Source organism: Haliaeetus albicilla, chromosome 24 (assembly GCF_947461875.1).
Source record: "Haliaeetus albicilla chromosome 24, bHalAlb1.1, whole genome shotgun sequence".
Taxonomy (NCBI): Eukaryota; Metazoa; Chordata; class Aves; order Accipitriformes; family Accipitridae; genus Haliaeetus; species Haliaeetus albicilla.
The window spans coordinates 6,903,067-6,915,454 of record NC_091506.1 but is presented as its reverse complement, the minus strand read 5'-3'; the positions used below and the strand labels follow the sequence as shown (position 1 = coordinate 6,915,454).

The following is a 12,388-nucleotide window of genomic DNA, read 5'->3' as shown; positions in this document are numbered from 1 at the left end:
CATGTGTAAGCAGGTAGACATGAACAAATGATTAATAAATGTGTCTTAAAGAAAAAGAATCCTTGGCTGAGACTTCGGTGAACTTGCAAACTAGGAGAGTAGATACAGTAAAATACAGAAACGGGGTATTTGTTTTAATTTTGGATATACTGTATTTGAATAAGGAACCCAGCATCACACAATGGCCTGTCATGGAAACAGTGATGTTACGGATCTTAGAACTAAGTTGCAATGAAATGCCCCTTTTGGCTCAGAAGCCTATATTCACCCCTGACTAATTTCATTATGCTGCTCAAGCTGACATACTGATTAAAAGAAAGTCATTCCATTTACTGCTCCTTTTAATCATTAGGTAAACATAAAATGGAGTGCTTGGTATGTTTGGTAAATATGAAGTAGATCAGTTATTACTCCTCAGGTGCTGATAGCGCTATCATACTGGATTATCTCCTGTGTTATCAGCACCCCATTCTGCCATATAGCGACTGCTTGAAATTGCAACACTGTAAACAAGAGGCCTTTGGGTATTTGCTCTTCTCTCTTTCAAATATACATAATCACTCAGCAATACCAGGATGGTTAAATTACCCTTAGAGCCAAATGACTTTGAATTAGATTTCTTTTCTTAACTACCTCAGTCCCCCGTGTGCCACTGATATCTGTGGAACCAATACACAAACAGATCTTCTCTGCTGGGGCCACGGTTTGCCACCCATTTACAGGCTAGGGTGGACGTAACACCTACAGCCTCCTCAACAGCTCATGCTACTACGCACAGACTACATACATACTTCTCCAAACCAGGGGGTGGCTGAGTCTGCCCACGCTGATGTTCATTTGATGGCTGTCGAAGAATCTGCTCCTGTGGCAATGCTGTCACCCCTTACTGAGGAGGGACCTTGTCAACTTAGGTGTACGACTGTTTTCAAGCCAGATGAAGGCATTGCAACAGCAGGGTGGGATTTTGCAGAGCACTGATATAGATCTATCTCTTCTAAAGCAACGGGAGCTTTACTATTGCTTTCCATGACAGTGGAATTAGAGTACAGCTTTCCAAACCTCTTCTGTGCAAAAAATGCAGAGTGTATTTTAAAATTTAAGGAGGATGTAATGAGCTAAGCCAAGCTGAAGCAGTGGTGGGTCTCCTTCCCGTTATGGAGAATCACTCCTTTCCTTGCTTTTGCACTGGCACCATCCAACCTGAAAACCCAGGGAAAGCAGTGGACAGGGTGCACAGAGGTGGAGGGGAAGGCATTATGGCACAGACAGTGGTTTTCCTCGGATGCAGCCAACCCTTTCCCTCAGATCCATAGAAGTATGGAGCCTTGCTATGCGCCTTGCAGGGATACCACACAGGAGGATGTGTCTAAATCCTACTAAAAAGGATGTTCTGTCATTCTGCAAGAAATAGCCTCCAAAAATCCCTTGGGTAGGAGTTTTGAAAATCTCTAACTTTGCAAATTAATATTTTTTCAGGCAGTTCCTGTCATATTTATTATTACAATTACTATTACTACTATTGGCATTTTTGCCCGTAGTTGCTCGTGCATTTTCACAGAACGAGGATAAAATTGGAACCCAATTAATTTTTCCAATCCTACTCTCACACCTCTGAAAACCAAAAAATTCTGAAGTTGTCACCAGTCTGCCTATTATTTTGTTTGCTGCTTCCCTTCTGAGCAGTGGCATCAAGATGAGCTTATATTTGATACCTTGTTGTCATTTCTCTTTGTTTTCTGTTTGCAAGACGCTGATAGCTCATTGCAAATTGGGGAAGGCTCCTGGCATGTCAGCTGTCTGGACAAACTGCAGGAGCAGGTTAGCTGGGAATAAAACCTCCCCGAGACGCAGGTTTAATACTGTTTGCATGGCTTTCCCTCTTCAGTTTGCAATCACACTGACTTCAAAGAAGTGTTTTACAAGTTCCTACATTCAGAGCATTGTAGAGGAAAAGATTTGTTCATTCTTCTCATGAGCTACTCCCAGAAGCAGCCTTACAACAGTTGGTAAAGGGGAGGGAGGCATTTTATTGTTCCGATTCCCTTAAAGCAGCAACACCTTGCAAAACTGCAGGACAATTAGAGGTGCCGAGATTTTTTTTGCTGTCATCCTTCCTGGCTTGTTTATTCCAGTTTCATACATCCTCACAACTGTGATTTTCTGTGAGCATAATTAACATTTTGCCTTCTGAATGCAATAAGATGCATTTGCTGTTCTGTCTAGAGGCTGAGCCAGGAAGCATTGTTTCTCACTTGATAACATTTTAATGTTTTGGGGAAAGACCAGTCTATTTGTTAAAATTTTGTCCAAATAACACTTCAGCCAAAACTGCTATAACTCTTGTCACATGAATATTTCCAACGTCCTTGGTTTAAGCATGAATTTTCTTCAGGGGCTGTTGTATTTACTTATTAGTTTGTTATTAAGGATGTTGCAGATTGAGAAAAATAAAGGCAAGTAGGCAAACCTGCAGACTGCTGAGCTGAGAGACTCGTATCCTAATAACAACATGCAGTGAGGATAAAAGTCTGGCCATGAACAATCACAAAACTCTCGTTGTCTTCAGGAAGATCAGCATTTCTCCAGTGTCTCTCTTGTAAGAGCAGAGTTCTCTGACTGAACCTTGTTTCTAATTAAGTCACTATCAACACTCCCTCTAATTTCAACTTCATTTCAAACTTAATCTATTTTTTTCCCTTCCACTAAAAAATTAGACTTCTTTAAAACAAACTGTGAATTCTACAGAAATATTCTGGTTTATACGAAATTGCCATTGAGTAACTAGGCACTTTTTGTCAAAACGACAGTAAGATTGTGGCACTGATTTTACACTGGTGCTGAGACAATTTACCCTTCAGGCCTGTGTCTGAGTCCCCTGTTTGTTTGATTCATTGCAGATTTTTCTCTTATCAGGTGAGTAGTTTGACCATTTGATTTTATTGTTGGTTTCTTTCCAGATGCCAGGAGTACTGAGTATTTAAATATATATCTGAAGTTCAGCAGGAAATTGAAAATTGATTCTCTCCAGCAGTTATCTGAGATATGGTTCAAGTTCTTGCTTCAAGTTAGCCAGAGCAAAGAGCTAAAGCAGTCTCAGGGGGATGCCAGCTAGACAGATATTCTGGAGCGATTTCTGTGGCATCTTGGAAGAGAAATTCAGAAATTATGCATTTGTTTAAACAAGTCTCCTGTTTACACTCCGCTCTACTAAATAAGCACGGAGGGTAAGAAGAGAACAAAAAGAATTTTTAATTACTTGCATAATATGCAGACACCTCTTAATGGAGACATAGGTGATGAATTGTCAAATATGGTGATGATCAGATTACGACTCCTTACAATTTTCTTTAGCTGTGCTGTGGGACGGCCAGAGGCTCTAGTCACAGCTCAGCCTACTGGCACTTGATCTCATACACGTAGATGTAAAGGAGGTGGCTTCTGCCCAAAGTACTAACCTGCAGACCACAACAGGAGCCAGCGGGTTGGACGGGACAAAAAGACAGGAGGACACAAGATGACAGGTCATTGCTGGAGCTTGGCTATCCACAGAGACAGACATTTAGTGTGTGGATGGCTGTCCCTACATGCCCACATCCCCTGCTCCCAACTGGTGTTGAAGACTCCTGGCCCAAGCTCTGCCATGGAACTGAATTTCCCCTCCTTTAGTTTTCCAAATAGTTCCCAAGGCTTCTGAGTACAGCTGAAGCAGAGGACTACACTCCAGTAGAGCTAAGTGCTTACTGTAAAAGTAAGTGGCATGACATAAAGTCATATTTTTACTAATGCTTCTATGAATTTGATATACTAACAGAGATATACTGGCTCAAAATGGTAACCTTTGTCATTCTGAGTCATATATAAATGAATGGTTAAACCAGCACTTGGGTGCAGAGTTCAGTGATGTTTTTCTCAGCAAAATCAATGAAACTAATCTTGGGTAAAATATTTGCAAGAATATAAACGTCACTTAGACACTTCTCTGCCTAAGCTTAAGCTTGCTTCAGCAGCACGTCCAGTGGTAGCCTATTAAATGTTACGTGGAGTCCAGAAGCTGTGATACGCGAGAGAGCTCAAACCCCCTTTTATGCTCTGGCAGGAGAGTAAGTGCAATAATGATTCTCTATTACAGACCAGTGTTAGTTCAATACAGATTGATTTGGTTCTGTATCTTTTTGTTTAAAATGCATTTCCACACAAATGGGTCTGGTATGTTCAAACTTCCTAAATAATAATTCCACCAAAATTCTGTAATAAATAAATTACCCTCAAAAATCTACTGGAATTAAAAATAAATCAGCAGATTCTCTGTTCAGCAACAGCAATAAATCCTTCCTCTATCACAGCATACACTGTTTACATTTGCCTAGGGGCTCTAAAACATTATGAGATGAAATGATTTTCCTGTTCCTTGGTGTCTGGCTGCCATAGAATTTAAGTGTTTCATGAATTTAATTGTGAAGAGAACAGTTAAATATTTTTCAGCCCCCTGTGGGGAAATGGAAGGAGGAGCCAACTGGATATTATGCTGCTTGGAAAATGATTCGTATTTAAAATTTAGCTATGATGACTGTATCAGGTGAGATTCAGAAGGCCAGCAAATGACCCCAGGTCCATTAAAGACCCATGCAAACTGTCAGAAGAAGGATTTGATATCATAAGTAGGGCCTAGCCCTCTGCTTGTGGTAGAATTTCATTCCAGGTTGCATAAATATCTTTATGCAACATTAAGCCAATTTTCAGCATTTTCCTGAAAATCTATTAGTTGCTTTCAGGCTCTCTGAAAGGTATCATATTTCATTGCATGACAATTCATCTGTCATACTTTGAAGAGAGAGTTTATATCTCTAGCAACTAAAAGCTTGTAAAAAGGCAGTTGCAATCTTTTGCTGAAGCATAGGTAGAAGAAACAAAAACTACTACTGTTGCTTAGATGTAAAAAGAAATCTTTTTTCAATGGAAAAGGTTGTTCTGGCTTACCTTGATTACTGAAATCAAGGAAAACTTATAAGTTAAGTCTACCAAACCATTTTTGTACAGCTGAGGGAATGAGAGAGAGGATTGCTGTAGAGGCTGGAAAAAAAGCAAAACTACTAGTTGCGCCTCCTTTAAACACACACTCCTTTATATTTTCATTTTCCAATCTCTGTTTTCTTTTCTTGGTCCTCTTTTATTCACTTTCATGCTTTGCAAGCAATATGGGAAGGATTTCTGTGCCATTGTGCATGCTTACTTATTCTGACTTCTCTGCTTGGCGCACAGCAGTCAGGGTGTGACATGAACAACAATTTGATGTACAGACCCTACAATGCCAGAAGAATCCAGTATTTTATTCAGAAGCAAATGAAAACAAAATCTTTGAAAACCTGAGAAGAAGGTGGGGTAGTAAAAGGGATGTGTGGGAGAAGAGGAATATAAAAAAAGGATCAAAGCAGATAAATTTCAGCTGGCATGTGATAACATACTCCTCAGTTTCCTAGAGTTAAATTTGTAGCTTCCAATATATTTTAGTGATGGATCCCACATAGCAAACTTAACCTAAATTATCCCTTATAAATTTGTTTTCTAACCAAAAAAATAGAACTAAATATCATGTTATAAATTTTGCTAATGTGCTTGGTAGTGAAGCAAAATCAGCAGTAAGAAAAAGAAAGAGTACTGCTGACAATTTCAGTGAAGAACAAAATCAGTCAAGTATAATGTTCATCATTCCTTATTTACTATGATAATTAGATCCCAACATTCTCCACTGTGATGTGCATGGCTTGCTTTGTTCAAGATGTTACCCACATTATTTCTTTGGGAGTTGTTTTCTTCTCTTGCCACCAACTTAATACACATGCTTTTAGTATACATGTGGTGGAAATGAGTGCTTCAAAAGTTCCTGATCGTCCCAGCACCTCTCTACGTGCATACCAGATGACACAGAGACAAATGAATCTGCTTCCAGAGGCACTACTGCACAAAGTATTGTTTTGGTTCATTAAAGCAAATGACTGGATACGTGTTCAATAAATGTTCTTTATCACTGCAAGTTAGCAGTGGTGTGAATGGGTCTCCTGAACTTTGTAACTGCCGTCAGGGTTAAGACTGACAGAATCTGAGTGTTGGGAATTGGAAGGAATAAAAGAGTAAATCTGAAAACAGAACAGACTGGAGACTGGAGCACTCCTGCATCTCTCTTAGGGTGGAACTGTGCATTAGCAGATGGCAGCCTAAAAACAATATGTGCTGAGAGAGCTTGAGATGTATGGCAAGATTTTCAACACCTACGCAAATGTTCAAAAGAGTATTGTCTGTCAGGGGTGGTGTAGGAATTTACAAGTTGCCTTTGTGTGGATTTCTGAAGCTATTATCTACATGCGATCAGCTATGAGATGTTGGAGGCAAATTCGAGGCAAATTTTTACAAAATGGAATACGAGAACTAGTCACAATATTAATCCATATGTTTTGATGTGAGCATTATAAAACACATATAAAACAGCCCAGACCCTTCTTATTGGTAGATCATGTAGCTAGGTTGCTTGTGAGAGGCAGCAGAAAATTGCAACTGAAGAGCAAATCGTGATCTTGCCATCTGCCTGGAAGAAATTATTATATAGGGTTTGCTGTCAATCAACCAACCTGTTTTGAAGCAAAGGCAGAACAGTATATGATTTTTTTTCCATGTTCGTTTCATGCACTAATTCCTTCCTCAGAAACTAACCATTTCCAGCACTAGTACAGCTGCAGCTCTCTGCCCAGCCCTGCAAACAAGTAGATGAGGTGTGGAAGAGACTGCTTAGAGTGTTTTTCTTAAATAATGACAAAACCTATAGCTGTGAGGAGGAATTAAATCTTAAGGTATTGTGTTTGTTAAAGTGATGGCATCAGGGAAACACTGACTGCTGTATATCACACATTCATGCTGAATCTCACTTTTTTTTGTTCCAGTGGGACAACTTTCCCCAATCTCTCATTTCCACCTCTTGAAGGGTGTCTTTTGTGTTGCTTTCTAATTTTTTTTTGTTGTTTGGGGTTTTTTTCATAAACATAACTGAAGTCAGAAATTGTCCCTGTCTGCCTGCTTTATCTTTTCAAGGATTTTGCTACAAACTCTAGGCTATAGTAGTGCACACTAGTGTATTTCGTCCATAGTCAAATTTCCTTATGTAGCACCTCTAATCTGAGGATCTCCAAGCATGCTAAAATAGGTGTGTGGAAGCCACATTGTGCCCTTGCAGAATCCAGGGCATTTTAGAAGTAATAAACTGAAGTATAATTTAAGATCATATAGTGAATCCATTATAAGATTTCATGCTGCAGGGGGCAAGTAGCAAAGAAACCTCTCAATTTGTTAATATTTCTTCCACTGCTGGCTTTCTTTGTGATAAAGTAGAAGCAAATACACAGGTTTGCAAATAAGCTATTTGGTCAATCCCCTAGTGTAATATAAGAGCTGAGATTTCCTCTGTAGCTGGGGCCAATGCAGAGTTAGTAGATTTTAATGTGCTATTTTCAGGGTAGCACTTGGAGTTACTAAGACCAGAAGTGCAACACTGCAGAGCTGAATTAGCTCCTTGCATTTTCCTTTTGCAGAGGTACCAGCCAAAATTTTCTTTCCAAAATAAGATGTTTCTGAGCACAGGTGCTGGGTTGTGCCATACCTGGGTGCCTGGAGACATTTCACAGCCAGGAGAGGCATTAAGCTCATAGCAGAGCTCCACGCAGTGTTTCCTCCACACAGCACAACCATCCTGGCGTATTTCCCAAATCAGCCTCCTTGTGCCTTGTCGCTGGGATTTACTCTAACCAAAAAATACTTTGCACCTGATAGTTTTTTGAGCCTTCAAACCAGCTCATGCCTGTACTAGGTTGTGGACCCTTTAAAGGCTCAGGTGGTTTGAGTTTATAAAAGTTCCCAGCTGGGGGAAGGAGGTGAGAAGTGTGGGGTGGGGTGATGGTGGTGTCTGCTTTAGAAGTGGAGGAAGCAGCCAGAAATTTATGGAAAGAAGTTTTTGAGTTAGAGGGAGAGAGAAACAAGAGTTAAACCTGCCTGGGAGCTCAGACCTGCTTTTTCAAAAGGTTGGTGCTTGGGAACTAGACTTTTGGGGCTGGTGGAGGGGGTTCCTGGTTGTGTTTGTGGTTTGTGCTTTGGGCTTTCGTGGTGTGTTGGGGAAGCTCTTTCTCCTCGCAGTGATGGGAGGGGTTGGGGCTGACCAGGAAAGGGTTGATGTATTTTTGAGCTTTGATCTGTGGTAAGCTGTTTGCCATGGCTCCTGGCTGCTTTTCCTTCTAGTTTCCCTGTGCAGGGAGAAGGTGGGAGGCTGGCTGGGCCAGGGGAGACTCTGCCCAGTGCAGCTGGGAAGGAGGTGGGGTATCAAGCTGGGGGTGACTTGCAATTTTATAGGGAGAAATTTGTTTCCTAGATTTCCTAGATTCCTCCATTTCTATGTCTGCAATATGTCAACTTGGGCAGAAGAGGCTTACTTCGGCTACTGTTGAAGCCTCCTTTATTTTTTTTTTTCTATTACCTGGAAATAACAGAGACCTGGTGTTTTTTAAGTTTAACTGAAAGTTTGGAATATAGCAAGCCCAGAGGGAGTGAAGACAGCCCAGTGACCATGTCTGAACTCACCATAGTGAATTTGCTTTCCAGAGTGTCTCAATTGCTTTGCTTCTATTTTATTTATGTTGTGAATGTTGAAAATGCTTGTACCTTCATGTAAAAATTGACTTTCAGCGGCAAAAGTAAACACTAAACCTGTGCTTGAGGGCTGATATTTGACATACTGAAGCTGATAAATCAAATACCAAGTGTCCTCTCTGACTATAGATACACTAATTTTCAGTTCATGCATTCTGGCCTGTGATTTGTCTGCTGTAGATGAGTCTTGCATGTAGTGTGGTTTCAGCTGGCCTGGAAAGGCAACTGCAGACTGACAGTGGTAATAGTTCATTATGAAACTACGAATATTTCAGTAGTATTTCACGTAATGGGTTCAACTAGGCTAATACAAGAATGTCTGAGCTGAAGGCTCTTGAGTTTGTGTTATGCAGAACTTGACAATCAATGAGAGGAGGAGATTCTGGGTTTTCAGATCAGGATGATCTCTCCAGCTAATGTATGGCTGATAAAGGGTAACACTATCACTACTTGACAAGAGCACCATGACCAGCATCACTCTAGGGCTGCTTTAAATTAGATTTCTTTGCTTTTTGGTATCTCTGAACTGAAACTAAATAAACAGCTTGTCTCCATTATACGAAGGTTATGTTTACCTGCCATGATGTCTGGAGCACAGTCATGTTTTTATGGTTATATTTTGAATATATTGAGTACTATTAAAACTTTGTTCCATGATGATAATATACTACACAGATAATTTATCTTGTTAATCCTTAGCAAGTACTGATCTTGTTGGCTAATGGCAAGTTATAGATAAGGGTTGAGAATTTTTTGTGCATTGTCCTACATACTTTAAAAATAACTAGGACATAAACTTTTTGATATAAACTTCCTTGACAAATATAGGTGTTCTTTTTTTTTTCTTTCTTTCCTCTCTTAGGCATGGAAAAAATGTAAGAAGCAGAGTCATTGCCTCCCAAACACAGTAATTGTGAAGAATAGACATCCCGTTAACAAGGAATAGCAGCACCTTTAAGGTAGGCTGGGAAAAATAACTGTGAAAAATCTTTCCTTTTGTGCTCTGCTCTCACTTCTCCCTGGTTTTGTCAATATTCAGACTTGTTATTTATTTCCTCATTGTTTTCCAGTACAAGCTACTTATGGTGCTCTTGTGGTTTGGTGTGTTTTTTGTTTTTTTTCTTTCCTAATGATTTTGGCTATGCCATCTTGCTGGTTGAATCTTCCCTGTACATTTGGGGGCGGGGGATGCCTGACAAAACTGCTGCTTCTGCCAAGCAAGGTTGGTGTGGCTGAGGTAGCAAGGAGAGAGGTATTGCAGTGATGTGGCATGAAATAAATGGTTGGGAAGGAGCCACCAGGTTTCTGGGGAGCAAGCGGAGCTTCTCCATTGAGCGTGTTGTGCTGTTCCCTGGTTTTGCTGTGTCTTTGGCCGGTCCTCTGTACCGACATCGCTGCACCTGTGCTGGAAACGGAGCAAATTTCCTGGCACACTGTTCTTGAGGTGGGACGATAACTGTCTAAACCAGCCCTCAGGCTCCTAGGGGAAGTGGTTTCCCTGCACATGTTGTTGTTCAGCTGTGCTTCTGCAGGCTTTTGGTGTGTATAGTCTTTGTGTTTGGCCAGCAGCGGCTGTGGTCATAGCCAGGCAAATCACCAAATCTTTCTTTGATGCTTTTCCTTCCTGAAAGATTGTGTGGCTTTCTAGCTGAGCGCTTCATGGTCAGCATGGTTGCCTCTAGGAAAACCAGTGCATCTTCTCTTGCCACTGGAAAAGCTAAAGGAGAAGAAATCTTGACAATATAGACTAAACACTATTAACACTGTTGTAGAAGACGTAGGAAGGAAAGGAAATAGGTTCGGTTCAGTCACTGAGGTTGGACCAGATGTCCTTCAAGAGAGGAAGAAAAGTGGTGGGGACTGAGAAAGGGAAGTCTCAGGGCAGGGAAGGTTTTTCTGGGAATATATTGTAAGTGCTAGAAAGGAAGTGGAGCACCACTACGAGCAGCTGGCTGAGCACAGGTGATGTGCATGTAGCCTTCTAGGAAGCCCATAGATCTTGTGCTCTCCCTATACCAAAAGAATCTGCTTTAGTGTTTGTTCTCCCTGTTCCACAGGGGAAAGAAACCAAGAGCTAGGAACACACAGGGAGGCTTAGGGCCCTGTATGAGAATTGCTGCTTGACTTGTTTTAGTCTGGGCTTCATGGCTGCTGTTCAGGCTATCGCATGTAGGCAGATCAATCTTCACATGCTCAGCTGCTAGTTTTCCATGTGGGCTGGTTTTCAATGGAAGACAAGCTTGGGGGCCAGGGGGCCAAGCAAAACTTCTGCTCTGTCAGATTTAAGAAAAACACCAACAAAACAACTTCCATAAATGTTGTCGACATAAGAGAGTCAGTAATTTGGCTTTCGGTAAAGGTAAGGTAAAACTTGCTGTTTTTCTACACTTGGCTCACCTGGGGTGAGAACATGTGGGTACTGAGGAGCTGCAATGTGCACTGCCTGTTGCCCAGGCAGCAGCTAAGGCTGAGTTTGGATCTATATGAAAGAGCTTTGTAGGGTGGGTGGAAGCAGCTGGGAGAGGTGGAGAACAAAATCGGTGAAAAGCAAAGCTTCATTGTCCCAGGAGCACTAGTAGAACTAATGGGCTTTGCATTGCAAAGGTGGTGACCCTTCTTCAGACCCTGTAAAATACACGCCTGGGATTTGTTGTGTTAAATTTCTATGTGCAGAAAAGGGGGGGAGAGGGGGGAGGAGGAGGAGGAGTGAGAGGCAGAGGAGGCAGCATGCAGAAAGTAGAGGCCAGAGGCTCTTATTTGGGTGCAAGTACCAATCTGCTGTCTGCATGAGTCTGCCCAAGTTGCATATGTTCTCCTTTTCTATGTGCACAGAAAATTGTGATAAATAGAGGTTCAGGCAGTGAAGAGCATTTATTTTTATTTGCCTATTTTTGTCATTCACTTGGCATATCTAGCTGAATGGTGGAACCAGGAAGAAAAGGCTATTGTCCTTGTGAATTCAGTCCTCGTGTGCGTGAGGCAGACTGCCTCAAAGACAGTTTGCCTGCTGACCCCTTGCAACCTACCTTCACTTTGGAAATATCATGCCAGTGTAATGGTCTGCTTTTGGCAACCCTGCCAGGAACCCCATGGAGTCTTTTCATCAGAGCTGTGGATAGGTGGTTTTCCATGCCCTCTGACCGGGATAGCTCAGGTCCTGGCCTCTGTCCTTTCTTCTGTTTGCTGTCAGGTATCAGAGGGGAGGTGGAAGGACCTCTTTTTGGCACCTCGCTTCCCAGCAGCCAGGCACAGACCACATAACCCAAAGGCTGTTCTGCCTGGAACTGCAGGGCCTGGATCCATCCTGCCCCAGTGCTGGCGGGAGCTGCCAGGATGGTTGACACAACGTTTTGTCCCATCCCTCTTCTTTCTAGAGCCGAACTACTCTTTCAGCCTTCCCTTTTCATGAGAAAGGATTTTGAAAAGTGCAGACTGTTCACTAGTGTCTTGTTTTTCCTTCCTATTTTCTCTTTCCAACGTGTCAGTGTTAGTAGCCCCACGTTCAACACAGGGGCCCATGGGCACTTGTAAAGCATCATCCCCTTCTGTCAAAGCTACTGACTCCTGAAGTGAGGAGGCTAAAGTAAAGCCCCAAAGCATCAGATGAAGATGACACTGTGCCTAGCTCAAAGCAGGGTGAGAGGAGCTGTTTCATGTCTTGTTGGTCCACTGAAAGTTAAAATTGGCAGCAAAGACATCAAAG

At 41.7% G+C, this 12,388-nt stretch overlaps 1 protein-coding gene across 2 annotated transcripts in view; it reads left to right on the top strand.

The window, feature by feature from the left end:
* Positions 1–12,388, top strand: part of TAFA1 (TAFA chemokine like family member 1) — a 348,473-nt gene that overhangs the window by 98,018 nt on the left and 238,067 nt on the right. For both annotated transcript variants that reach the window (XM_069811893.1, XM_069811892.1), the window contains one exon: positions 9,548–9,644. The gene's annotated coding sequence lies outside the window, so the exon portion shown is untranslated. The remainder of the gene's footprint in view (positions 1–9,547; positions 9,645–12,388) is intronic.